This window comes from Dermochelys coriacea, chromosome 16 (assembly GCF_009764565.3).
Source record: "Dermochelys coriacea isolate rDerCor1 chromosome 16, rDerCor1.pri.v4, whole genome shotgun sequence".
Lineage (NCBI taxonomy): Eukaryota > Metazoa > Chordata > Testudines > Dermochelyidae > Dermochelys > Dermochelys coriacea.
The window spans coordinates 21,743,206-21,770,966 of NC_050083.1; the positions used below are offsets into that span (position 1 = coordinate 21,743,206).

At 48.0% G+C, this 27,761-nt stretch overlaps 1 long non-coding RNA gene across 1 annotated transcript; it reads right to left on the reverse strand.

Annotated features, from left to right (window-relative positions):
* Positions 1 to 463: 463 nt before the first annotated feature.
* LOC122456907 lies at positions 464 to 27,381 on the reverse strand. The gene is made up of 3 exons (XR_006276074.1): positions 21,276 to 27,381; positions 1,046 to 1,161; positions 464 to 900 (listed from the first exon to the last, which is right to left on the reverse strand). It is a non-coding gene; the product is annotated as an uncharacterized LOC122456907 (long non-coding RNA).
* Positions 27,382 to 27,761: the final 380 nt, after the last annotated feature.

The window sequence follows — 27,761 nt, forward strand, 5'->3', positions numbered from 1 at the left end:
CACAGGAGCAGCACTGACGCAGGATGAAGCTACCTGGCACCCAGCCCTCTGAGAATATGCCGGCTTCCAGCACGCATGTGCACTACCCCCCCAAATACCAGACTAGGTCAACTGTGTGTGAGAATGCGGCTGGAGCAGCTGAAAGGCCACATGGCGTAAACCCCAATGTCACTCCCATATGTTTTTGGTCATGGGTGCAATTAGCCAGGGATGGCAGCACCCGTTTTATTACTGCACACAGAAGTACACTCAGCCACCACTAGGGAAACCAGCCCCAGGTCCAAACACATCCGTCAGATGCTAATTAGAAAGAACAATGTTAACAAAGAAAGAGAAGATTGCAATTACCGAGTGAGTGGCATGGGGGGGGGGGGGAGCAGGCTCCACGCTGCTTTCATTTAACGTGCCAGGCCACTGGTGTCCAACTCAATTAAGATCAAAACCTCTCTCAGGTTGGGTTTTCTTCACTTGGGGGAAAAGCGTTTTGCAGTTTGTTGCTACATGCCCTCGCTGTCATCGATCCGAGAGACGCTCCAGATCAAGTTAGTTGGCTTTTTAAAAACAACCCCTCACCCCACAAAAAAAAAACAAAACAGAAGGATGTGGACCCCTTTAATAATTTCTGTGTTCTTCTCTCATCTGCTGCTGGGCGATTCATCCTCACAGAGCACATATTGATGCTGGCCCTTTACATTATAGGATTTTCCCATTGTTGGTATGAGCTGTAATAGAATAACTTCAGCCATTTGATTTTTGTGCTATATCTTGAAGGAATGAAGCCTGAATAACTGAGGTCCCATGTTGTTGTCTGATTTAGGACAGTGACATATTTCCCAGCCCGGAATCCATATTTCCCCCTCATCATTAGGAGCTAGAATCATTCAGTGAGACCTAGGCAACCTGCACAGAAAAGAAGGAAAACCCAGTATTAATGACCAGACCTAGGGACAGCAAACCAAGGAGCTGGGGTTTGTGTGTCACAAGCATCCCCACTTCCCCTGTACATTACTGCAGCGAAGCAGGATTATTACAGTGACATTCTGACCTGCTTCACGCTGGCTTTGGAGCTCTGTCAGCTGCAGCCATTCTCTTGGTTCTCAAGCCATGCGACGGCCGGTAACTGCAGGGTACAGACTGCAACATGACTTGGCTAGCCAGAGCCTAAGAAAAAAAAAATATCCCTGGGTACGATGATCAGGGAAACTCTACTCACCTCCTGCTAGTCCCAAAGCCAAGCTCATACGCAAACACCACTGACAGCATGGGCTTTGTTTGTTTAAAAAAAAAAAAAAAAAAAAAAAAAAGGAAAGTTCAGGCCAATTTTATCCCCCTTGTAATTCCACTTGCTTCAGTGGAGCTGCAGGAGCGAGGAGGTTCAGCCCCATTATTCTGCACCGTGCCATGAAAACACTGGGAAAAGGGGTGGAAGGTTGGTAATGGGGACTGGAAGCTGTCGCCATGTGACTGCAGTGCAGTGACCTATAGGTGGGAATCAGTGGTGCCTGGCTAGCAGATGGGGACCACAAGCAAGATTAAGATTGGCTGCTTTGCTGGAAGAGGAAGCTAGGCCATAGAGCTGGCAGCATTTCCCCAGAGTGGATCATCAGAATTCCCGTGTATTATTATGCTCCCTGGACACGTGTCCTGCACAGAAAAGAGGTCACCACTTAGAACCTAAAGCCCTGATCCTGCTTTCACTGGAGTCAGTAGGAGCTTTCCCTAAATAAAGACAAGCTTTGGCCTCCAGCCCCTTAGATCCAAATCAGTCAAGAAGCCAAGCAGGCCTGCAGAAGTTGAATTTCTTCAGAATCTGCGTCGCACAGTACAGTCCCGCCCTGCACCATGAGGATGATTGGTAACTATTTGCATGTCTCCCACTCTCCAGTGCAAGCGTCAGATCTGGCACCCTCCAAGCAGCAGGGGATCCAGGAACGCTGTGCCTGGCTGCACGCTGAATTCCCACAGCATCCCTGCTAGCAGGTGCCTACCTACATTAATTGTGTTCACACAGCGTTTTCCTACCTTTCTCCACATTTCCCGGCTCTAGCTAAAGCCTGTCCCTTTCCCTTACAACAAAGCCGCTGACAACTGTCAATATTCTTTGTGCTCTTGCTCCTGGTCAGCCTGCCTCCTCGCTCAGCTTGGTCATGGACCCTCCCTGAAGACACGTTACTGGGCTTCAGGCATCGCTGACCAAGACTCAAGAGACAGCCTAGTTTTGCCGTCAGTCTGAACTGCACAGCCAACACTCTGCTCCTGAGCCTCATGCTTCCACTGCATCCCCCCCCCACGGCTGGATCTTTGCAGGCCAGGAGAGGCAGCAGGTGCAAGGAATCAGCCTTTCGGGTGGTTGATAACAAGAATCCCCCACACAACTGAATGACCAAATGTCCAATCAGCCTCCAAGTTTGCAGGCTCAAAGCCCCATGCAATTCTTTGCACTGTCAAAATGGCACCTGACCCTGCATTTGCCCCTTCATCCTGGGTAGTCATGCCCCTAGAGTGCTCCCCACCCCCAGACACACACGCACCCACACACACAGTCGCTGCATTTTTGTGTGCAAAACCTAGGCCCAGGGCATTCTCCAGATGCATTTGTGCCCCTGCAGAGTCCTAGGTCATGGCTGACAAGGTAGTTCAGAGCTTGGCCTTAGCCAAGACGTGACTGCCACGTACCGATGAGAGACAATGCGACTCCCAGCCTGTACAGGGCGGAGAATTTATTTCTGAGATCAAGTTTATGAAAACATAGGTAAATTCAGTGCTGCTTTCCCACTGCTGGCAGAAGCCAAAGCCTGGGGCTGGCGATTCAGAAAACGCTGGGCCTAGACAAAGCACTGGGGGTCCCTGCCACAGAGGAAGGACAGGCTGGAACCCAGCAGCTCTCCAATTCCATTGCCTCCACTCAGCCGGGGATTTTCAATGCGCATCAGCCACCGAGTGGGCTTGGTCAATATCTCCTGAGTTGCATGCAAAAGTTCCTGACAGGGAGCCCTGCCTAATGGTCCAGGTACAGAAGTGAGACTCAGATTAGGGTTATAGTCCCACATTGGTCCCGAGAGATGGGGGACAGGCTACATGTGGGACAGAAAGGGATCTAGGAGCACAGTAGAGAGGCTGGAGTCATGGACATTGAGGAATAACAGAGGAAGAGCACAGCATACAACTTTTAAATTTTCATTTCCAAAAAGGGGTGGGGGGGAACAGCCTCAGACCCCAATGGCAACTCCAATCTGCCCTGCCCCGCCCCGAGGATCAGCTGCAGCAACCCCTCCAGCATGTTCTGCAGCCCCCAGCCCTTTTCTGCATAGATGTCTTCCAGCAGAGTGCTTTGCATGATGGATGGATGGATCCTAGCCAGAATATGCTCAGCTCCAGCTGCACCTGTCTCCCAATCGCACAGGGCAGAGAGGGAGAGATGTGCCGATTGGAGAGAGAAAACGGAAAGAGGCAAACTAGCCTCGAGCATCTCTTCCAAAACCAATGCAATTTAGAAGTGAACCTTAGCCAGAGACCCATTGCTATTGCTGAGCTTCCCCAGCGCAGACGTGCCTAGCACAGCTCCCACTCCCGGTACGTCTACACCAGAAACGCTGCAGCAGCAATGGAAGAGGTTCTCTGGTTTCTGCCGTGCATCCACCTCTCTGAAAGGCAGTCGCTAGGTCAAGGGAGAATCCTTCTGTCGTTTAGCAGTATGTCCACTGGGGCATATATCAACAAAACTACATCTCTCTGGGGGGTGAATTTTTCATGCCCTGAGGGAATGTAGCTAGGTTGACCTACATTTTTGGTGTAGGCCAGGAGCAGGGACCCATCAGTTTCCTGCTATTTCTTCAGTGATGTGAAAAGAGCTGCACACAGGACTTTCATGCTGATGATTACGAAGAGGAAGCCTTGGCTCTCCTATGGACCTTTGACTGTGTTCTCTGCAGCAATTTCACATCATTTCCTCACGGCACTACATCAAATCGGGGCAGTCTGGCTTCTCCCATTACAATGGAACACTAATGGTCTCCTCCAGAGACCCTTCTGGGAAGAAGTAAGGAACTTTCCCTACCCAGGAGACTGGAGCAAGCCACACACAACCCACACCCGTTTCCTTGCGGTTATGGATTACCACTATGTGCTAGCTGCTCTCCAAAACACCCACCAACTTGTCCCTGCTCTGAAATTTGCAGTCCAAGGATAGACAAGCAGGCCGAGGCTAGGAGGAAGGGGAGTAAACTAGACAAATTATACACAAGCCAACTCGATTCTCTGTGAGCCGCATGGCAGGTGCAGGTCTCTGTCTGGGGCAGACGGAGAGGACAGAAAGATCAGTGTCTTGCGCTCAGGAGTTATGGAGTGAGCCACTCTCCTGACCTTTTTGCCACAGCCCTTCTACTTGCCGTCACCGAGTTCTGTTTAAAAAAAACAAAACAAAAACAAACAACTCCTGCTGCACCAAGAAATTAAAGTGCATTCTAATAAATCACCACACACTTAGACAATGCCATTGGCTATTAGCAAACACTCCTATGGATCAAGGTAATTCAGTATGATATGCTTGGGCATGCAAGGTAATAGGTTTCAGCTGAATACCATGTGACACAGTCTCTGCTAGGGGAGGTGAAATGAAGCTGAGAAGGAGACCAGATGTATTTAGCTGAACATTTCTGATTTTTTTTTTTTTTGCCAGTGCGCTTAAGGTGAAATGAAGGAGCGAAGGTAAGGCAGGCCGAAAGAAGCGAACAGAAGAGCATGCAGCTATATTAGACTGTCTCGGCGGGGCTGCTGCAGGCTCTGGCTGGCTTGGTTCGGGCTTGGAAAGTTTTTCATGGTTTTAAATTAAAAAAAAAAAATCCCCCAAACAAGCCAGTAGCAGGATTTTCACAAGATTCCACAACAAAAATTCTCTCTCTCTCTCTCTCTCTCTCGTGGGCTCGCGTGGGTGTGCGCACGCACACCCACACACACCAGTCAGGCTGCATGGGGTCAGACTTCTCAGAGATGTGAGGGTTTATCCCTGCACATCTCTAGGCAGAGGCCTGCTGAACTCTCCCTTTTGTGCTGCAGTGGCTTGGTACCAGGCCTGGGTCATTACGGAGCTGCCCCAGAGCAGAGGGGAGGGAGAGCAGGTGTAAAAAGCCAGCCTCCAAAAGGTGCCAAATGCTGGAGGAGTCGGGGATTTGCTCATCCCCTCACCAGATACCACAGACCCAACATCGTCCATCTCTCGAGGGAGGCACCCTGGGACAGCACAGAGCCAGGGCAACCCTGGGCACGTCTCTGCCTCAGGGACCCATCTGGGCCCACCACTGTAACATCTGTGCGCCTCACAATCTTTACTGTAGTTTAGCTCACTCACCATGCCCCGTGGGGCAGGGCTAGGCTATTTATCCCCATTGGACAGAGGGGGAACTGGAGGGCAGACACACCCCGAACTAGCCTCCCAAGGGTACTTCGGTGTTTGGGGAGGAAGGAGGCGCTCCCTCCTAGCCTTTGGCCCAGTGGTTAGGGTACTCACCCTGGAGGTGGGAGAGTCTGGTTCAGGTCCCCCCTCTGCCTGAGGCAGGAGAAAGGATCTGGGCTGGGCTCTGCCCCCTCCCCAGGTGAGGGCCCTAGGGATTGGGCTTGTGGATATTCTGACACGCTCCTGATGCGACTCTTCCACTTTGGATAAATCATCCCATTGTCAATGCGGGGGGGAGAGCCCGAGCGCGCACACGCGAGCATGACTCTAGCCTGGTCCTTAGAGCACGACCCCAGGACATGGGGTCCCCTTGCTCCAATGACTCCTTAACTAGCTACCGACAGGAGAGACCAAGGGAGCCCCACCCCAGAGCATCCCAGTGGTTAGAGGACACATGCGAGAGGTGGCAGGTACCTTGTGAACCGATGTGCCTGATCCAGTAGCGGTGCCCTGAGCGCACCTACCGGCTTGGGCGCTGCATGCCAGCTAGGCAGCCGCAGGCCTCTCTTCCCTGCTGTGTGAATCTCTCAAGGGTGGAGGCGCCGGGACCCCCTCACAAGAGGACAGTGCGCCCCAGAGGAGGGAACATCGGCACCGAGGGGGTGAGCGAGTTCATGTGCTGACCGGATTCAGAGAGTCACAGTGAAGCCAAAACTAGGGCCCCTAAAGCCCTTTGTGACTCCAGGTATAGACTTGCCCCGAGTCACAGGGAGTCCAGGATGGAGCCAGGAGCTGGTCTCCCAAGTCTCTACCCATTGCACCATTCTCCCTCTGTACACCGAACCTCCCAGCATTCCTCACCAGAGCGGGGGCGGGGGGCAGTTTGCACACAACCCCCTTCCAAAATAGCAAGGGCCTGGCAGCCTTCACTTGTGTCCAGAGCCACCAGGGGCAGGTTTGCTAGGCAATGAGTGTCTGAAACAGAGCATCCTCCATTGGTAAGGATAGGCCGGGGTGGCAAGAGCATGGGGGATGGGACACCACATGCACCAAGTCGCTGCCCAACCTATACCCGCAGCAGGGCATGGGGGGCAACCCAGATAGCACTGCTCAGTCTGGTAGTGACCAAAGGAACCACCTTCCAGCTCACCGCAGGCACCAGGCAGATCAGGGGCATTGTTATCATGTTTGCTCTGTTAGCTCTTCTTGCTGCCCGGCCCAGCCCTGGGTGCTTGTCTGCATGTGATAGGAGTTACAGTTTCCATGATCTATGCTGCTCCCAGGGCTGGCTCTGCAGGGTGCACCCAGCTGCATGAGCCTGAATGGCTACCCTGCTAGTTTTAGCCCCGCAGACCCGAGTCAATTGACCCGGGCTGGGAGACCCGGCACCGTGGGCTTTTGTTGGCAGTGCAGATGCATCCTGGCAGCCGAGGCACAGAGACGTGCAGCGCCTGGGCCACGGTCAAACAGGGAGCCAGTGGCAGAGCTGGGAATAGAACCCAGGAGCCCCGATGGCCAGGTGTGGCCTCCTTCCCCCCCTAGATCCTATAGCGAAGTACTGGAGGTGTGGGAGGGGAGGGGTTACTGTTCAAGCCAAGCAGACCATCACCAGGGCCCACTCCCGAGGCTGGCTCTCAACGTTTAGGAATTTAGTCCAGCTTCATATCATTGACCTGTTCCAAAGCCCAAAGTCAATGGAAAAAACTCCCATTGATTTCGGTGGGCTCTGAGCCAGGCCCTTAGCAAAGAAGAGTCACAACAATGCCTTGCCTCCCCCGTCGCCTTCCACTGGGAGGTGCCACAGCAAAACTGAAGCAGAGGGAGGCCCAAGACAGCAGCAAAGCTCAGAATAGTGCCTCTTAGCCTGCGGCCCCAGCTCCCTGCGCTAACCTGGGGGCCACGTGAGCTGCTGCTGAGAGCTCCGTTGTTAGAAAGTGCAGGCCTCTGTGCTGCTCAGGAGTATGACCCAGTAACGATTTTCTAGGCAGAGACTGCAGGGTGGGTAGGTCCAATATGCAGAATTTTAGGCATATTTGCACAGTTTTATTATTTACAAGTAGAATAATGGCTGCAATGTTTAGCTCTTGAGAATCAATAAAGTTAAGAGTCATCGTGGATTTAAAAGGCGGAGCACACAGCTGCTGGGAACAGATTTTCAAGGTTTGCTGGGCATTCCTCTTCCCGCTCCCCCAGTCAATAATTGCTGCCCGCTGACTGCCGCGGTGAGCAGAAAGACTATGTCACAGGAGGGCATGGCACATTACGTAGGCCACTGAAGCGTGTTCATTGCAGAAACACTGCAGTGCAGGGACTGCAGCTGTGCAAAGGGGTTTTCAACACCAGGTTATGGGTAACCCAGGGAATCCCCATTTCCCAGCCAGTGAGACAGGTCAGGTTTAAATCAAAAAACAAATCTCCCCTCTCCTCCCACCCCAACCCCACATAATCAAGAAAATTCAGTTTCCAGCAACAAAAATCCACAAATTTAAAATACCACTGAATGCATCCAATGAAGTGAGCTGTAGCTCACGAAAGCTTATGCTCAAATAAATTTGTTAGTCTCTAAGGTGCCACAAGCCCTCCAGTTCTTTTTGTGAATACAGACTAACACAGCTGCTATTCTGAAACCTGTCACAATAAACTGTTTCACCAAACACACACAGCTTGAAACATGCCTGATGCAGATAGGCCAGACAAAGTGCCAAACACTTGAGGGGAGAGAGACAACCCACCCCCCAGCGATGACTTGGGGAATCTAACCCCACCTTGCTCTCCCTGACATACAAGAGATGTCCAGGGCCAAGGAATAAAGACCAGTCCACTCTGCCCCACACCCCTACCAGGAGGCAGCCAGCTGCTGGATGCTACACCTGCCCCGTGCTCCATCACCACATCAGCCTCTAGATGTGGAATGTGATTGGTCTGTGGGAGGGCTTGAACCTGAGACCCCTTCATCTAAGATCACGAGCCTCCGTGGCTAAAGCTAACGGGTGAGGTGCCCCAGCTGGGAGCTGTAGCCAATTCATTAACCACTCAGATGGACCAGCCCCACACTGTGGCCAGGGGGGCTAGAGGTGGCTCTCCGGTTGCCTTCCCCAACCCACATGCATCCTATGATTTTAAAGAGGGTGAACCCGGCTCTTGGCTCTGAGGGGCTGTCAAACAGGGAGCCAGACAAGGCCAAAGAACCAGCGTGCAGCCCCCGGCACACTCCTGGACACTGCCCCATTTAATATTCTGAGCCAATGCTGACTCCGACATTTTGTAAACAAGGGAAATTATAATGCAAGTTAAATCCTGCGCCTGACTGGGTTCCACTAGAAAGAACGACTCCTCGTCGTTAAAATGCTAAAGCACTCTAATAGATTTAATGAGTTACAATGACAGCTCTGGGGCCAGAGAGACTCCTTCTCAGTACATACCGCACTGGGGCTCTTTGGAGTTGGCTTGCCTACAAGGACAGAACAGAAGCAAAGGCTCTAAGGTCCTTCTGTGCTATGGCCAGACGCCGGTCGATGCCTTCGGTTCTACCCACCTTTGCCCCCCATTTCAGCCTTCTCCGATTATTATTCCTAGCTGGGTGCTCTGGAGCCATCCTTTCCCTCTGCAGAGGCTTGCAAGAGGAGGAGGAAATTAAGAGGACTAATTGCCAAAATAACAGTGCAGACTCCACAGGGAAATAATGCAACCATTGCGGAGAAGGTTTCTGCGATGAGTAATGTGGCACAGCAAGCTAACTGGAATCACATTTCTTGCTGGGCCAATGTCAAACACATGAGTGCCTTTCCCCATCTACAAAGTCTAGATGCACCTTTATTAGACTCCTTTGGCCACAGTTTCCTTAGGCTCAAGGCAGGAAACCTGCCAAACCAGAATGGGGCTTGATCTGGTTACCTTAGGGGCTCTTGTCCTTCCCTGAGTCTTTAGGGGACAGGTCATGCTCAGGCTTCGGACAGAAGCAGCTCACAGGGCTCAGAGCTACCCATCCAAACTCCACTGTAATGAGCTAATGCTGGATCACATAGACCACCATACACAGACAGCAGGCTCCAAATCAGAGTGTTTGCCAACACGCCTGTAATTCTGAAATTAAAGCCACGTGTGGTTTTAAGGCACTCAGTTACCTGTACTCAGCACCTGAAGCAAGGTGGGAACAAGACATCCAGGGACCAGAGGGGGGATCCAGCAGCCAGATTTTACTGTCAGACACCACTGCCCTCCCAAGGAAGCTGGTGGGAGTAACAGCAGAATTTAGCACAATGGAGCAAACTTCTTGGGGGTTACTCCCTGCTAAGGAGCTGGTTCCACCTGAGCACCCGAGATTACGGAAGTGGATGTGTCCACCTACAGCAGGCTTGGCAAATCCACCGACTCTCCAAGTGCTCAGCATTTCCTTGGAGGGGAGTGAACACAACACATCTGGAGGTGCCCGAATTAGACAATTAATTCAGTGCTGGGAACTCAAACTCCTCACCGGGTTCTTGGAAGCAAAACCAGTTAGTTATTTACAAGGAACTAAATGATCCCACTAAAGCACCAGCAATCATGTTTCTCAGCCACAACACACAGGCCTCCCAATTTACATAATCTCCCCATTTATATTCCTGCTGTGAATCTGACAGAAAACCCGGGGAGGCTCGGAGAGAGAGCTGGGGAGCCTGAAACAGAATGATCAGGAGCACGGGTTGGAGAGGAAGGAGCCCCATGCTGAGACCGTAGCAAGGACTTGCTTCCACGGCATGGCTCTGGGACCGTACGTTTCCAATGGGTCTGTCTGAATGGGAGTGCTTGGAACAAAGATGGAGGAGGGCTTGCTTCCGAACCTGGAAGCAGGAGAGCTACAGAGCAGCAGCATCTGAGTAACTCGTCACCTTCAGCTCTTTTATAGACTGTTGTAACAAGCTCAATAAAAAAAAAAGTGAATGGGGTGGGGAGAGGGGACAACAGTGGTGCTCAGCTGGGATTTCCATAAATCACTGAACAAGAGCATGAGCATCAAAAAATTATAATTGTCAGAACTTATCATAGCTTCTCTTCCCTTGCAATTCAAGAGCAGATGCAAGATTGAACAAGGGCCATTATGGAAAAAGTAGATGGAAATAAATATATTTTAATTTAAACTCCTCGAAACGTAGTGGTGCTGCGTAAACGCCATGGCAGGATTTATTGGGCCACATCTGGCAACCAGGGCTTTTATAGCTCATGTGCAGCTGTCACATGCCCTGGTATGGAACGTGCCCATTGCTGAGGTGCATGGGAGAGAGGGCAATTATTCCTTTTATGCGCCTATAACACAGAATGAATGCCACTGCTCCAACAGAGCTTTGACAGAAAAATGAGGCACCCAATGGCAGAGAAACTTGTTACAAAGTGAAATCTCAGCTTGTAAGTGTCTTCTAGGATAGAAGCGGAGATGTGGCTTAGCTCAGGTGGGCAAAGGGCAGACATCTGCCAGTCTGCCCAGGCTAGGGTGGAACAAATCCAGACCTGGGGCTGGGTAGAAATGGCCGTATGCATTCCCCCATTTTAACATGCCTCCTGGGGCTCTCGGCGAATTCCCCTCTCTGCTGTGTGCCTGGATTTGTATTTATTCTATGGCTTGGGTTGGCTTCGCCCCGATGCTCTCTTTCCTTAGGAGCTGCTGATGTAGGTTCTGGAAGCACTGTCTGCCTCACCCCTTCCATGAAGGGCCTCCCCAGCAGCGAGGGCAAGGGTCTGTCTGGCACCACGAGTATGGGAAGTCTGCTTCCCTGCAAATCATTGTACGAAGGATCCTCTTGGAGGTTTGTAGTAGATGTTAGGTCTGGATAACGGACAGCCCACCTGACCTGGGGGATAAATTTCCCCAGGTATCAGGCAAGCTGATATGGCCATCACGGCTGGGTTCACAGTCAGGAGATAATTTTAACTCCAGCCAGAAATAGAACCACAAGGAAGGGCAGTGCTACTCACCCAGAGCTAAGCAATGGCTCTGGATGGAACACAGCAGACTGCATTGCTTTACAGTGGTTAGCTGCTAACCAAAGGTTTGTTAAATGTCTCTCTCAAATGCACCATGCTTGTTCCTGCAGCCGGAGAGGTGGTGACTGGTGCTGGTCCCTGCTCCACCTGGAAAATGCCTGCTATCCATAGGCTAAGTCCTAGAAATGCTGCTGACTCCAACGGAGGAAGGGGGAAAGGCTGCAGCATGGCTTGGAGCGTAGAGCACTTACAGCTGGTTGGCAGAGGCTGCCTCTCAGCACAGCACGCTCGGACCGTACGGAGGGCGGGTCCACACAGCATGTGCAGACTGAGCCGCGGGTGCTGATTACAATGGGATGCAAAGCAAGCTGGGCCTGTGTCAGCCAGGCTCTCTCTGATGTTCCATCCCTGTGCCACAGTCCCAGGGCTGGCTCTCCCCTCAGCAGCTCAGGGGCCCTGCCAACAAAGCCAGCACCGGCACCAGGATCTGGATGAGAACACTAAGGAAAGGTGGGTGAGCTGGTCATATCTGGCTGTTGGGGTTTCTCACCAGTTCTCGCCTTCTACAGCCAATGGTAACAAGCCAGTCCTCAGCAACACCAGGTGCAGGGAAAGAGGGCTGGGGGAGCACTACCAGGCCATCCAGCCCATCTTCTGCCAGCATAGGAAAAGGGACTCGGGGATCTCACTCCTCTCCGGGCCTGGCCCTATTAGAAGATTTCAAGGCACCTGACAGACTCCACATCCCTGTGGTTAGGAAACTGAAGCACAAGAGGTTGACTCCCCCAAAGTCAAGTCAATGCCAGGACTTCTAACCACTAGGGCACGCTGCCTCCAAGAGTCAGAATTCAACCCAGGAGTCCTGGCTCCCAACTCCTGGCTCTAACAACTAAACCACATTCCCAGCTGGAGATGGCGTGAGCTGCTTTATCCTGCCTTTGAGAGGCATTCCCTAAGCCGGCCATGTGGAGAGCCTAGACAGGCCGTGCCTGGGAGACGTGGAGATAGGCAAAGACGGACACAACTTGTCCATTTACAGGACCATCCTGTTACAATCTGAGGCACCTGCACCCCTCCTCTGCCTATCCCCACGCCAGAGCAATGGCAAAGGAAGTGCTGGAGGCTGAACAGTCTCCCAAGGGAAGTCTCACATTTTTAGGACACCAAGCACATGTGAATGCTTGCTATAGGGCTTGCTTGCCACTGCAGGCTGGAGCGCTGTGGCAGTCATGCCAATCAGTGTCTGCGAAAGGAAGTGACCGGTGTACACACAGTCCCTAGCAATGAAAAGTGTTTGCTATGTGCCCTAACATGATTTGTGCTTCCTCTCGTGGTCAGGAAGAGCATGTGGTAAGCATGTTAGGGAACCAGGTTTGAGCCCTGCTGGAGACCTTGCCTACAATGAGAACTTGCCCTTGTTTCAGCCAGGGGTGACCAGTTACTTGCTTAACTGGACCAGTGCAAACCCCCAGTGTAGACAGGAAAAGCTATGAGCCACTTTGCATTGGTGCAGCTTGCCCCAGTGTATGTAAAGCAATACGTGGTTCTCTGATACAGTTATAACCACACTGGCAAGGAAGAAACTCATGTGACAACATGGCTGGGCTACAAGCATGTTGAAGCAGTGGGGTTAGCAGTCTGATCCAGCTCCCATTGAAACTGAGGGCAGTGAAGCAGGATCAGGCCTTAGCTGTGTAGTGCAGATGAGGTGTGAGATCTACACAGCCCATGGCCCCAGCAGCCACGGAGGGGACTGCATGGGCCCCTCTCCTACTGTTGCCATCAGACCCAAGATGAAAGCGCTCGCTACAGGAGAGGGAAGCTGCAGAGAAGCATGTAACCTGGCAATCTCAGCTGACCTGCTCAGGGTTTGTTTTGACAGGTGGCTGGGCGAGGGGAAGCTGCCCAGGAATTTGTCCTCCACAGCAAGCTGGCACAAGTTGCATGTTTGTGAGGCAGAAGGATCTGAACAAGGCCTGGTTCTGACAGCAAGCTGGCACCGACGGTCTGCTGCAGAGACATCAGGGGAAGGGGGAAGAGTGGTGTTGCGGGAAGTGTGGCCATGCCAGCAAGGAAGGCAGCTACTGCTGAGCCGGTTTGTTAGGCTACTTACCGGGCATCCAGCATTTGACGCAGCCTTGCTTTAAAGCTTGACTCTTCCTAGTGTGGAGCGTCAGTCAATACCCTGTCTAAAAACAGCCATGCCAAGGGACCCCTAAACCCACCCATTTTTAGCCTCTGTTTTCTCAGGAGGCTTAGTTCCCTATGCCGAGAACATGCCGATTGCCTGGAGGTCAGTCATCAGCTGCCCAGCGGAGATCAGAACTGGGAAGAGTCACCCAGCAAGACAGCTCCTTCATGCCCCATTTGTCACTTTTAGTTCAAAATGGGGCAGAGCGCAACCAGAGGGCAGGAGACAAGAGCTCTGGGCTCTATTCCCAGCCCTGCTGCTGGCTCAGCAGGGCCTCACCTAGGTTAGCAGAATTCAGATCTGCACCCACCTCTGGCAGTAGCAACAGCACTAGTGTAAACTGGGCTGGTGCTTTTTTACCATCTTGTCATGGGAACCTGCTCCAAGCAGGGCTAGATGAGTCAGTGGCAGCACTGCACTGGGGAGGAATTGCAGGAAGAATTCTGCTAGTGCGATCTGAACAAATCTCAGCTCCCATCTGCATCCCTTTGTGCATCTATGAAATGTGGATGTTACTTACTCTGTTCACAGGGGCTGGCTGGGAAGCTGAATTAATATTTGGTAAAAGACTTTGAGATCCCAGGGTGAAATGTATTCATATAAACCACTGCACCATCTTACCCATGTCAGCACAGGTGCTACCACTGGGTTAGGACACCAGCATTGCACCTCCCCTGACCTGCATGCAGACTCTGCAACAGACACAAGGGGATCCCTCACTCCAGCCCACAGCAAAGCAGCCACTGAGAACAGCCTGGGCTTTGGGGTGCCCTCACCCTGGAGCCATGGGCCTTTCCCAGGTCATGCTGGAGGTGCACCGCAGGGCAGTGAAGGAGAAGCTTGCACTGCCCCATCTGCAATGTGGCTCTAGCCCCTCATTTCCATGCACATCAAATATTCAGCCCAGTTTCTGAGATCGCTGTATAAAGGGAAGAAATGTTCTGTCTTCCAAAAGGGCCAAGCTCTGACCAAAATACCAACATTTGAACTGTAGGACTCAAACAGCTTTACCAGGAAAGTCGGGATTCTGCTGGGGAAAACGAAACCGCCGCGCAGAGCTAGAACTCCTGCAACATGCAGCCCAGTGTAATTAATTATACTTGACCGATTGCTATGGGGAATGGCCAGTTAAAATGCATAGCAATGATGGGCTAGAGAGACACCAGGCTCCATGTGAATTAGGCCCTTACAGTTACCCACGAAGATATTCATTGTTGCTGCTATTGATCCTTGCCAGCCCTCTGTAGCCTGCTGGCTACACGCTGGGAGGTATCAACCTGCTGTTCTTTGAATACGATGCTCCTTAGAGTTCGGGCTGAGATTTAAACACACATCTTAGTTCAATTTTGGCCTGGTGAGTGCCTGTCAACACAGACCTTCCCAGGTTTTGCCATTGCTTTACACAGCATGGACACAACACAAGCTCTCTGGGATTAGATACATCCACCCACAGGGCCTGTGGTGGCCCCCACACCAAGAGCAGAGTATATTTGTGACTTAGACCCGACTGAGCAGTGGCTCCCTGGCTATGCTCCCAGAGGGCTACACTGCGGGAGGGCAGCTGGAAGGCAGCCCCGCAAGGAAGTGGGAAGGCAGAAGGAGTATTGCTAATTCAGCACATCCTCCCACCCATCATCCTCATGTTAACTCCCAGCCTGGACAGTCTGGAGTCATTGGGTCAACTCTTGGCCCCTGCTGCAGCTTGGCTGTTGGGGAAAGTTGGTTAAAACTCTTGGAACAACTTTGCTCATTGAAAAATGGCCCTTTTCCAAACAGAAAAACAATTTTTATTTTCCATGAAAATGTTCAAAATCCTGTTCTTAGTGAAACACACCAAAGTGAAAATGTTTGTTTCAGCTTTCCCTCGCCTTTTCTTTCCCTCCCCCACATGCTTTAGTGGCAAAATGGAAAAAGGCGGGGAAAACGAGTGAGAAAAAATAAAAAGGAAACAAAGGAGAGGATGGATAAACTGAAAACCCTAAAACCCCAAAATTTCAAAACCAAAGATTTCCCATGACAATTCTTTGGAAAAAAAATTGAATAAAGGGGAAACAAAAGTTACAAAGAAAACTTATTTCAAAATATTCCATAGAAAAATGGTGGTGATTTCTTCCCCCCCCACCCCATCAGCTCTAATTGTGCCTTATGCCTATGATCCATCCCTCCCTCCCCTGTGCTCATGTGGGAAGCGAGCACCCCCAAATCAAGTCCAGAGTTTTCACTCACTGCCTACCGCTACATAAACTTCTGCAGCATCATTTGTCAAGAGTTGATTACGAATTTATTTCCTAACAGCATTTACAAGGCAACGGTGAACTTTGCTTCATTTAATAATCACTTGAACAATATTAATAAAGCCAGTGGTAAACACAGCCCTAATTTAAAATGCTCCCAAAGAATTCACAGGCAGTGTGTAAAGTCAGAAGCAGCCCCTTTGGGAAGATACTACATTAATCCATGATATCACACCACCCCGACAACTTCCATAATCTCCTCCCGTTGATCAGATACACAGACAGCTCCATGTTTTACAAGGTTTTGATCAACTAATGTACATGATGGAGATCAGAGCAAAAAACAGCATAGAACAGATGTACCAATTGCTTCAAAACCATCTTTCTGTTCCCAATTAATGAACTGCACAGTGGCATGCTCATGGAGCTGTCAGACAGCTGTTAATAATGTCAAGATCCAAACAGGGCTACTACAGTCTCTGCCTTCCCTGCTGATGAAAGAACAAGGAAGATCATCAGGAAAAAGGCAGGTTAGTTTAGGACAAGCTGACAAAACCCATCCACAAATAAATACTAATCTGACAGGATTACTGAGCTGATACCAATACATCCGCAATTTGTATCTTTCTGGTAACAACAGCGCTCAACGAGTCAGCTCCTCTGAGTGCGTTAACACACGCTTTGCACTGGCCTAGAGAAGTGCAGCACAGCTGTTGTTCTGAAGAATTCCATTTTGGGCCCAGATTCTGCCATCCCATACACAGAGCCACCAGAGGCTCAAAGGGATGCAAGTGGTGCACAGATCTAGTGCTGACTTTCTGCACGCTGCTGTTTTCCCCACATCTGTGATTGCTTCCACCCCATAAGAACGGCCATGCTGGATCAGACCAAAGTTCCATCTAGTCATATATCCTGTCTTCCGACAGTGGCCAAGGCCAGGTGCTTTCGGAGGGAATGATCAGAACAGGTAATCGTTAAGTGATCCATCCCCTGTCGCCCATTCCCAGCTTCTATTGATGAACCTATCCTCCAGGAATTTATCTTGGCCTTCACAACATCTCATGGCGACGAGTTCCACAGGTTGACTGTGCATTATATAAAAAAAATACTTCCGTTTGTTTTAAGTCTGCTGCTTATTAATTTCATTTGGTGATGCCCTAGTGCTTGTGTTATAAGAAGGAATAAATAACACTTCCTTATATACTTTCTCCATATGAGAAGAGATGTCAAGAGTAACAAGAAGGGTTTCTTCAGGTATGTTGGCAACAAGAAGAAAGCCAAGGAAAGTGTGGGCCCCTTACTGAATGAGGGAGGCAAGCTAGTGACAGAGGATGTGGAAAAAGCTAATGTACTCAATGCTTTTTTTGCCTCTGTTTTCACTAACAAGGTCAGCTCCCAGACTGCTGTGCTGGGCAACACAAAATGGGGAAGAGATGGCCAGCCCTCTGTAGAGATAGAGGTGGTTAGGGACTATTTAGAAAAGCTGGACGTGCACAAGTCCATGGGGCCGGACGAATTGCATCCGAGAGTGCTGAAGGAATTGGCGGCTGTGATTGCAGAGCCCTTGGCCATTATCTTTGAAAACTCGTGGCGAACGGGGGAAGTCCCGGATGACTGGAAAAAGGCTAATGTAGTGCCCATCTTTAAAAAAGGGAAGAAGGAGGATCCTGGGAACTACAGGCCGGTCAGCCTAACCTCAGTCCCTGGAAAAATCATGGAGCAGGTCCTCAAAGAATCAATCCTGAAGCACTTAGAGGAGAGGAAAGTGATCAGGAACAGTCAGCATGGATTCACCAAGGGAAGGTCATGCCTGACTAATCTAATCGCCTTTTATGATGAGATTACTGGTTCTGTGGATGAAGGGAAAGCAGTGGATGTATTGTTTCTTGACTTTAGCAAAGCTTTTGACACGGTCTCCCACAGCATTCTTGTCAGCAAGTTAAGGAAGTATGGGCTGGATGAATGCACTATAAGGTGGGTAGAAAGCTGGCTAGATTGTCGGGCTCAACGGGTAGTGATCAATGGCTCCATGTCTAGTTGGCAGCCGGTGTCAAGTGGAGTGCCCCAGGGGTCGGTCCTGGGGCCCGTTTTGTTCAATATCTTCATAAATGATCTGGAGGATGGTGTGGATTGCACTCTCAGCAAATTTGCGGATGATACCAAACTGGGAGGAGTGGTAGATACGCTGGAGGGGAGGGATAGGATACAGAAGGACCTAGACAAATTGGAGGATTGGGCCAAAAGAAATCTAATGAGGTTCAATAAGGATAAATGCAGGGTCCTGCACTTAGGATGGAAGAATCCAATGCACCGCTACAGACTAGGGACCGAATGGCTCGGCAGCAGTTCTGCGGAAAAGGACCTAGGGGTGACAGTGGACGAGAAGCTGGATATGAGTCAGCAGTGTGCCCTTGTTGCCAAGAAGGCCAATGGCATTTTGGGTTGTATAAGTAGGGGCATAGCGAGCAGATCGAGGGACGTGATCGTTCCCCTCTATTCGACACTGGTGAGGCCTCATCTGGAGTACTGTGTCCAGTTTTGGGCCCCACACTACAGGAAGGATGTGGATAAATTGGAAAGAGTACAACGAAGGGCAACGAAAATGATTAGGGGTCTAGAGCACATGACTTATGAGGAGAGGCTGAGGGAGCTGGGATTGTTTAGTCTGCAGAAGAGAAGAATGAGGGGGGATTTGATAGCTGCTTTCAACTACCTGAAAGGGGGTTTCAAAGAGGATGGCTCTAGACTGTTCTCAATGGTAGCAGATGACAGAACGAGGAGTAATGGTCTCAAGTTGCAATGGGGAAGGTTTAGATTGGATATTAGGAAAAACTTTTTCACTAAGAGGGTGGTGAAACACTGGAATGCGTTACCTAGGGAGGTGGTAGAATCTCCTTCCTTAGAGGTTTTTAAGGTCAGGCTTGACAAAGCCCTAGCTGGGATGATTTAACTGGGACTTGGTCCTGCTTTGAGCAGGGGGTTGGACTAGATGACCTTCTGGGGTCCCTTCCAACCCTGATATTCTATGATTCTATGATTCTATGAATCATGATTTTATAGACCTCTATCATATCCACCTCACGATGGCCTCTTGACATCAGTGGGAATTGCATACATTTAACAGGACAGACTTTAGCTCTTTGGATTCCCTGTTAATTAAGACAAATCTTTGCATTAACAGAATGGCTTTCAGTCCTGATTCTACCACAGATTTCCTGTGTGACCTGGGGAATGTCAGGTCATCAGATACTACGGTGGTGAGTCAGTGCAAGAACCTAGCTGGAATAGAATCCAATTCAGCTTTTAAAGATGTCACTAAATACAGATTTGCTAGGTAAGACCATAGAAAAGCTTTCAAAAAATTCAATCTATTGGATTTAAAAATAAACTGCATTTAAAAATACTTCTAATAGATATTTACAGAATAGGCTTTCATGGCTGCAAAGAAACCATGAAAGTCTATTGGTTAAGTTAAAAATTTTTACAGAGGATCTTCAGTGCACATTTACATAGCAGGCTGTACCTACTATATACTGATTTAATAAGCTCCATTTAAAAGTTCCCTAAGTATCATTGCTCTGGGCAGGGTAATTGGAAGAGCTCAACTACTCAGAGGCACGCATCCTGGTGGAAGGCTTGTGGCCTCTGTTTGGCTCGGAAGCAAATCCAGACACAGCAAGAGATGCAGAGGAAAGGGAGTTTCCATATAAAAGTTCCCTAAGTAGTGTGTTTTAACAGCACTTGCATAAGTATTCCTGTGATCAGTTCATTAAGATCAACTGGTTACAGTCTGTGTTTTCAGAGTAGCAGCCGTGTTAGTCTGTATTCGCAAAAAGAAAAAGGAGTACTTGTGGCACCTTAGAGACTAACAAATTTATTACAGCATAAGCTTTCGTGAGCTACAGCTCACTTCATTGGATGCATCCGATGAAGTGAGCTGTAGCTCACGAAAGCTTATGCTGTAATAAATTTGTTAGTCTCTAAGGTGCCACAAGTACTCCTTTTCAGTCTGTGTTTTATAAAAACTCCTAAAATGGTACTTAAAAATCTGCCTTACACAACCAAGGGGTTCTTCTTTTATGGCTTGTTTACATTTTTAAGATGAAATCAACCAAAAAGTCAGGGAATTCAGTGATAGCGAATGCTGCATGGCCAGAGCCAGGCTGGCTCCCAGGGCCTCAGATTGGGAGGAGGCTGCCAGGGGCTGAGGACAGTGGCCACAGTCACACTGAAATAGGGACAGACAAATGGCTTTACAGGAGATTTCTCTGTCAGTCGCTGCCACTGTTTCAAGTTAATTTCAGTCGCGCTCCTCTCTATACTGTTTCAAAGTGTGTTTTGTACAGAAGAAAACTGGTGCAACAGTGAATAAACATATCTGTTAACAAAAGAGGACTTTAATTTATTTAAAAGCTACATTCGTTCCCTTCCATACTGCTGTTCAAAACCTACTCAAGAAGGCTACGTAGTTGCTTTCACATTCTGATAATCCACCCAGACCCGTCTTGGCAATGGGGCCAATAGACCAGATTTGCCTTACTCTGAACACTCATGGCACAGTCCCCAGACAAAAATTACATTCAATCCACCTGCTCCTCTGAATTCAGCAGCATCACAGCAGAGGAGAGAACGTTCTGGGATGTGTCTTTCCTCACTGCCAAGCACATGGTCACAGCTGATCAAGGCAAGTTAATTTCCAGCTAACAAACACCTGACTTCAATGAGCAGTGCACTAATACCCTGAAATTCTTCAATCCCTGGCTCAGCAACTAAAAGGAATCAAACCCTAGAAACATTACAGTTCTCTTTGCATAACCAGCACTTCTTTCTAATGCTGCCTCACTATTCAAACACCATTGGATCTGGAGCCCCGCTCTGGGACAGCAGTCTTATCAAACCTCTTTCTTGAATATACAGCAGCAAATACGGAAGTTAAAAGCATGCATGGAGGTCATTATGTTTGTAAATGAAGAATCCATTCTTATTTGAAAAAAGCATCAACAGATTGTTTGCCTCACAATCAACAAAATGAGTGATTGTATTTAAGTGATTAGGGTTTGAGTAAGTGTTTGCCATACAAGCAGCCCAGTGCTACCCAGGTTGGTAAGGGGACGCACAAAGTACAGGGGGTCTGGTGGCTGGGTTGCAGACAACACAGCTACTAAGCAGCCTTCTTACTGTGGATGAGAGGACACAGAGCCAGTCTGAACTGGGGAATCCCAAGGCCTTCCTACTAGTGTTGTTTTACTGGGTGGCCCTAACTTACGTAAAGGGCTGGTTCCAACTCCCATGTCTGTTTAGTTTACCTATTTAAACTTGTTACTGATTTTGACAAAGTCCTGTTTGCCCAGCACCCCCAATATTAAAATAGGCTATCACCCCCAACAAGGGTAGCAATGGATGATGGTTACTTAGTTATACTGTATGGTAGGAGAGCAGCAAAGCCATGCCCACGCAAATACAAAAACATGTAAATACAGCATATGCTGCTACTTACTGACTTGCAAGCTCCTATGTCATTGCTCTGGGCAGGGTAATTGGAAGAGCTCAACTACTCAGAGGCACGCATCCTGGTGGAAGGCTTGTGGCCTCTGTTTGGCTCGGAAGCAAATCCAGACACAGCAAGAGATGCAGCGGAAAGGGAGTACCCAGGTGTTTCTTATATAGCTAATTTTATCCCTTGGACAGACAGGAATTGTTGCTTACTAGCAAAGCATGCTGGGGTTTGTAGTTCTCTAGCACAGTACATGCACCAGAAGAATTGTCACTCCCTTGTGAGGTGAAAGCGAAACACAGCTGAATGGAGATGGCATGGCCTGGGATTATATGTTACTCACCTCTTTTCTTCCCACTGTGGTATTTGACCTTGAAGAGAAGAAACTAAACAGAAGTAACTTTGGAGTTGAGAATCTGAAATCCACTTTTTCTGCTATTGACTCCTCTTGTGGGTCTATTTTGTTTAGTGGTTTAAAGGGCTTTAGTGATCTTTAATCGCTACATTAGGAGATTGAATAAATAACTGCTTAAACCTATGTCACGTCTCTCTCTCTCTGATATGGCCTCATTTCCCACCCTCCCTCTCCCCCCATCCACACTGAAATATGCGCATGACGACATGCGTGCTGCTTTTATAGCTGGCTACCTTGTACCAGGCATTCTAAAAGATTGCTCCTAAATATTTAATATATAGATCATTACCCAGAAATGTATCTTATCAATGATTCATAATCTATGTATATTACACAAAGCCTGTTTTCCTACTTCAGAAAAATTAAAGCACTAAACATTCAATGATTCATTCATATCAAGGATAAAATATAGCACAACTCTCTATGCAATAACAGAATCAATATCTTAAATAGATCAAAATATCCACAGCAATAAAGTGCAACATTTTACAAACACAGTGGTACAAACAATAATGACATTTACTGTTTCAGGACCAAGTGAGGAGAGCAAATAGCACTTTCGTTTTGAATTGGTAAGTGATCATTCTGAGTTGATTCAGGTCCTTGTGGTTTACACTTGGGTTAATAAATGCAAACCTTTTAGTATGTGTCATTGGCAGTGCCAATATGACAACTGCAAAGGCAGAGAGGGTTCTGGCCCTCTTCTGTTCTCTGCCTGGCATCCTGAACCATAAAGAAGTAGGCTCAGCACAACTTCAGTGCCAGGTTATGCCCTTTTGAATTTAACCCCTGCTGCTTTGAACTGCTTCGTACAGACACAATTCCTCCTGTCAGCCAGAGACTGGAACTACTGATCTGGTGGGGAGAAGCTATGAACAGTTAACAGAGGCACAAAGGCTGCAGCACTAAGAAATTCCCCTCTCCTTCCATATCCTGCAATGATCTTTCTGGGTATTGTTGCCCTCAGACCCACCTGTAAAGCCACAGCCTGCAATCGTGTTCAGAGACATGTTCTGAGTTGTCTCCACTCCACACTACACTGATATGTCAATTATTTTAATCTCTGCTGATGACCTTAAGATGACACAAATATTTTCATTCATTATGAGAGGCCCATTGCTGCAGCATCTGGACCGATTGAAGATTAACTCAGTGAAGCCAAACATTTGACTGAATTCTATTTCTATTACAGTATTTGCAATAGAATTACTTCAGCGATTAGTCTGTAAAATCGGGGGGGGGGGCATGTACCTTGGCCTCATGTGTTTGATGAAGTGTCCTGGATGTGTCATGCTCCATAAGCAATAACTATTTGGTGGTGTCTCCATCAGACAGAGCAGAACACCTCTTTTTGGTTTCACTTCCTATCAAGTGGTTCTCAGTGTTAGAAATGTAAATGAAAGACAGAATTGCATCATTACCATTTCCAATTTTTTTTTTCAAAGTAACGATAATCACCTCCCTCGGCTCAACTCTGCCCTCAGATGCGCACAGCGAAATCAAAGGTAGTTGCACACAGAGTTATAGATGAGATTTTGCTTTATAGGTGCAGACAGCCTGTATATCAGCAGTACCAAACTCGTTAGGGGCCAGCAGAGAAAGCACTGCCATTGCCAAGCAACCTTTAAAGGCCAGGGAGAAGAGGGCTCCAGAACTTTCACCACAATACTCAGGAGAAATGGTTACTTATTGTAACTGTGGTTCTTTGAGTTGTGATGCAAATGTGCATTCCATTACCCACCCTTCATCCCCTCTGCACCAGAGTCTCATCTCGCGGGCATTCAGTGTGGAGGAAGGGAGGGGGGCCGGATGGCACTGCCTCATCCAGCCAGGGGAGGGGGTATGGCCTGGAGCATCTCTGTAGCTCTGTGGGTACTTCTAGGCAAAATTCTCCAGCTCCGGTGCGCTTACACACCTAACTGGGAAACATAGCTGCATCTGCTCAAAGAAGAACACCTGGCTCTCGGTGCAGGTGTTTGTAGTCAAGGAGAACTTTACAGCTTCCAAACAGCACAACTTGTCAGAGCAACAGCAGCACTCCAAGCCCACCAAACTGGGGGTTGTTAGAAACAGCAGCACTGTCTGGCAGAGTCATATGATGAGACAACATCCTTAGCCAACTTGAAAACAACTTTGACACTAAGATGCTTCCATTAATTTCTGGATTTCATGACGTTTCCAAGACTTTCACTTACTTTATGTATTAAATTAGGATATTCGGCTCAGGTATGGAATTTAATGTGTCATACACTCTGATGTGTGTTTATGATAACTAAACAACACTATTATTACTATTCTTTTAAAAGACTAGAGAGCAGCACTGTATTTACTGCCTTGGCTAATATCCTGAAAAAACTACCTGCCAAGGAATCTCCCAGCCTGGCATTATTCAAGGCAAGACTAGATAGAAAACCAACTGGATTTTGGTAGAAATCTAACAATGTATCTGGTTGCAGGGTGAAGTGTAGATGGGGTTTTAATGCATCTACTCTACCTTTCAACTGTAGCTCTGTAGATTTAAAAGAAATTGCGCTGTGCCATTTACTGAGAGGTCCCTTCGGTAAATTTGATTCAAGACATTAGCTAAAAAGATTAGGTTTGATTTATTTTATCCCTTATGTTAATTATAACCAGGAAGATATTCACTTTCAAAGGTTAAAAAACCAAAGCCATTCTCACTGGACAGAAAAAATGCACGTGGTGTGAGAACTAGAGCCTGCAAATTGTACAGCTCCAGTCAGTAGCAGCACCAAGGACAATTACAACTTGGCCTCACTGGGGTTGGCTGGGAGGTTGGTCAGGGGTCTCTCTCCAGTAAGGCGGGATTGGATTTAATGATGACATAGGCATTCCTGTGCAATGAAGCTCTAAGAAAGCCCACCCCCTGGAAAGCAAAGCACTATATTCTAAACACAGGAAAAGACAGAAACTCTCAATGAGTTCATCTGCTAAGGACAATTGATCAGGTTTTGTGTTAATGAGCAGAAAGGTAGGAGAGGAGTCCAGCTCTTGGCTTGAAGGGCTTGCGCTAACTGAATAAAGCCACAGCTAAGCTCCATCATCTAATCAACAGCTGCTCAGTTCAATAGGATGGATGATAGCTTACCAAGATGTGACATAGTTACATCGGTACAAATGGTTCAGTTGCACCAGGGCCCACAAGGGTCCGGGGGGAGCACTCAGATCTAGCTGTATACATGTATCCCTATTCATGCCACTGGCAGAAGTTCAGCTGTGCCACTCCACAGTGGAAAGGGGATGCCGGAGGAGAGTGGGTCAGGGACAGGAGGACAGCTGGGATGGGGGCCCCTCCAGCTAGGGCAACTTCAAGCATGACCAGTCGGCAAACATGCACAGAGAAGGTGTGTGGGGAGGGTCTCACAGCGATGAGGGATGTGAGGGAGAGAAGGGGTGGATATGGGAGATGTGCCCCCCACTTCTAGACATGGAGCCCCAGGTAAAAGCATTGGCCATTTTGAGGCAGAACTGGCTGAGCTGGGAGGTTGGACTGGAGCTGTGGAGGATGGGGGAAGGGAGTTGAAGTGGCGCTTGGGGGTTTCTGGATCAGAGCTGGGGGCACGGGTGGAGTAGGGGGCTGGAGTGGAGCTGGAGCAAACAAAGGGGGGACCTGGGGGAAGACTTTGGGGGCCTGAGAGTGAGAGGTGGCTCAGGGAAGCAGAAGGTAAAAGGAATGATTGGATCAGGGCTGGGGGAGTTGGGGGCTGGACTGATGAAGGCTGGAGATGGGTTGAGAGAGAACTTGTGGGGCTCAGAACTGCAGGGTTATGGGAGGAGCTGGCAATCTGAAGGAGGGCTGTGAGGGAAGCTAAGCAGAGGCTGAACTGGGGCTGGGTGGGGCTGAATTGGGGCTGTGGCTGGGCTGGAGGAGGTGGATTTTGGAATTGGGAAGGAGGACCCTAACATATTCATGCACCCAGATCTTCTGGGACCTTTCTATACCCCTGCTACCAAGAAGATGGAGCAGGAAGTTTTCATCTTTATAATCAACTAAGGAGACAGTCACATTCTAGTAGACGTTCCACAGCAACATAAGAAATTACACTAATAGATTCAACATGGTGCCAAATTAACAAAAATCGCTAATAAAAGCATCAATTTGTTGTGTGCGTGGGCAAGCTGAAAAATAGAACCATGGAATTAGGCAGAACAAAGAGAGAACATGTATGTGGTGGAAAAGAAAACAGATGATAGATGAATGGGTAATATCTGGAGGCTGAACAGTCACTGTCCAACAGACATAATCGCTAGTGATGAAACATGGAACAAGGTCAGACAGTGATGAACACAGGCTTGATTTTTCCATATGGTGTTTCCATGAATGAGTGGAAAGATTTCAGTGGTAACCAGTCTAATAAAATACATTCAAGTACCAGTCTCTTACTGCTTTTCTCCCTAGGATGAGTCATCAGGATTTACTGATTAACATCAGGACATTAGTATTCATATCCTGAATTAAACCTCTCTGGTCATTTTTTTGTGTGCAGACTGCACTAGCCCAAGGGTTATGTAAAATTCATTTTGCTTTGGACTCTAAATAAGTTTCAGAAGAAATTGCCAGAAATGGAGGATGGGGCAGAGAGGGAATGTGACTTTGCCATTAAGTCCCCAAAGAACAGCCCTGTTCTATATATTCTCTACAGGGAATAATATGTCATGCAGTTTCCCAGTTGTATAAATACATGGACTTTGGGTTTACAAATGTGTTGACTATTCTACAACGCATTCTTTGTCTTTTAAAATTGGAGGCAAATCAGCTATATCACATAAGCAAGAAATAGATATAAGCTATGAAAAATCTATATTACATCCATCAGAGCAAATAAAGAGTGGCAATATATAGAGACCCCCTCATCTGAGTTTATTACAAACTGCAGTTTCTTATCTCACCTAGATAGAGAACTGTTATGAGATGAGACAAATGGATATTTCAGGGCATGGATTGTACCACTTGAAAGATCTAAGAAAAGGCACTCACATTCATAACATTTCAAATCCAACTCTTATACAAGACTGTCTTTATAGGACATCAATCACAAGATGAGAGAAACTGTATGCTATTTTCTAGTAACACACTGCCAATCGCAAGACAAATGCCAGATGCCACAGAACAAGAAGTAACCATTTTTCAACTAGTGAATGTCTTCAAATATATTACAATAAAAGTGTGAAAAAAGATCCTTTCAGCTTCATCTGTTTTGACAGATGCCAAAACTTGGAGCATGGCATTTTATCTTCATACTGCAATAATCTTTATGAAACTTAAACAAGGCTGAGGATAGTGGCTTCAGCCTAAAATTACACTCTTCACTGCCTAATACACAAAACATTTCAAGCAGTCTGGCCATTGCAGGAGAAAAGATCTGCCTTTAAAAAAGGAGAGGACAAGTCTGAGAAGATAAAAGTACTGCGCCATCTGACATTAACATGGTCCAGTTCATATTGTTTCTAATTGGCTCAGTTTGTCTTCTTACTGCACTCTGCAGTACCACTACTGACTACCATTAGTAGGAAGACATAGGCTGCATGCAGCTTTTCTCCTATCAAGAGCATAAACTCTAAATTTTGCTTGTGTACATTCATTTAGCCCATTATATTAAACAGGTGTCAAGCTGCTAAATCCTCCACTGCAGTGGAAATGTATCCCCAAAGGTCATGTTCAGAGGAAACATAAAATCTTGTTTCAGAGTAGCAGCCGTGTTAGTCTGTATTCGCAAAAAGAAAAGGAGTACTTGTGGCACCGTAGAGACTAACAAATTTATTAGAGCATAAGCTTTCGTGAGCTACAGCTCACTTCATCGGATGCATCCAATGAAGTGAGCTGTAGCTCACGAAAGCTTATGCTCTAATAAATTTGTTAGTCTCTAAGGTGCCATAAAATCTTGTGTAATCTCTGGTATTTCTAATATGCCCGTCACTGCAGTATCTGATTTTCTGCATGCCCTTAAAACTGGAAGCAGTAACTTTTCTGTTAAAATGCATGTGAAATCAAAATATATTGTACTCTTTTGGGCTTTTCATTGTCCTACAGGACAGCAGGTTAGAGGATAGGATGT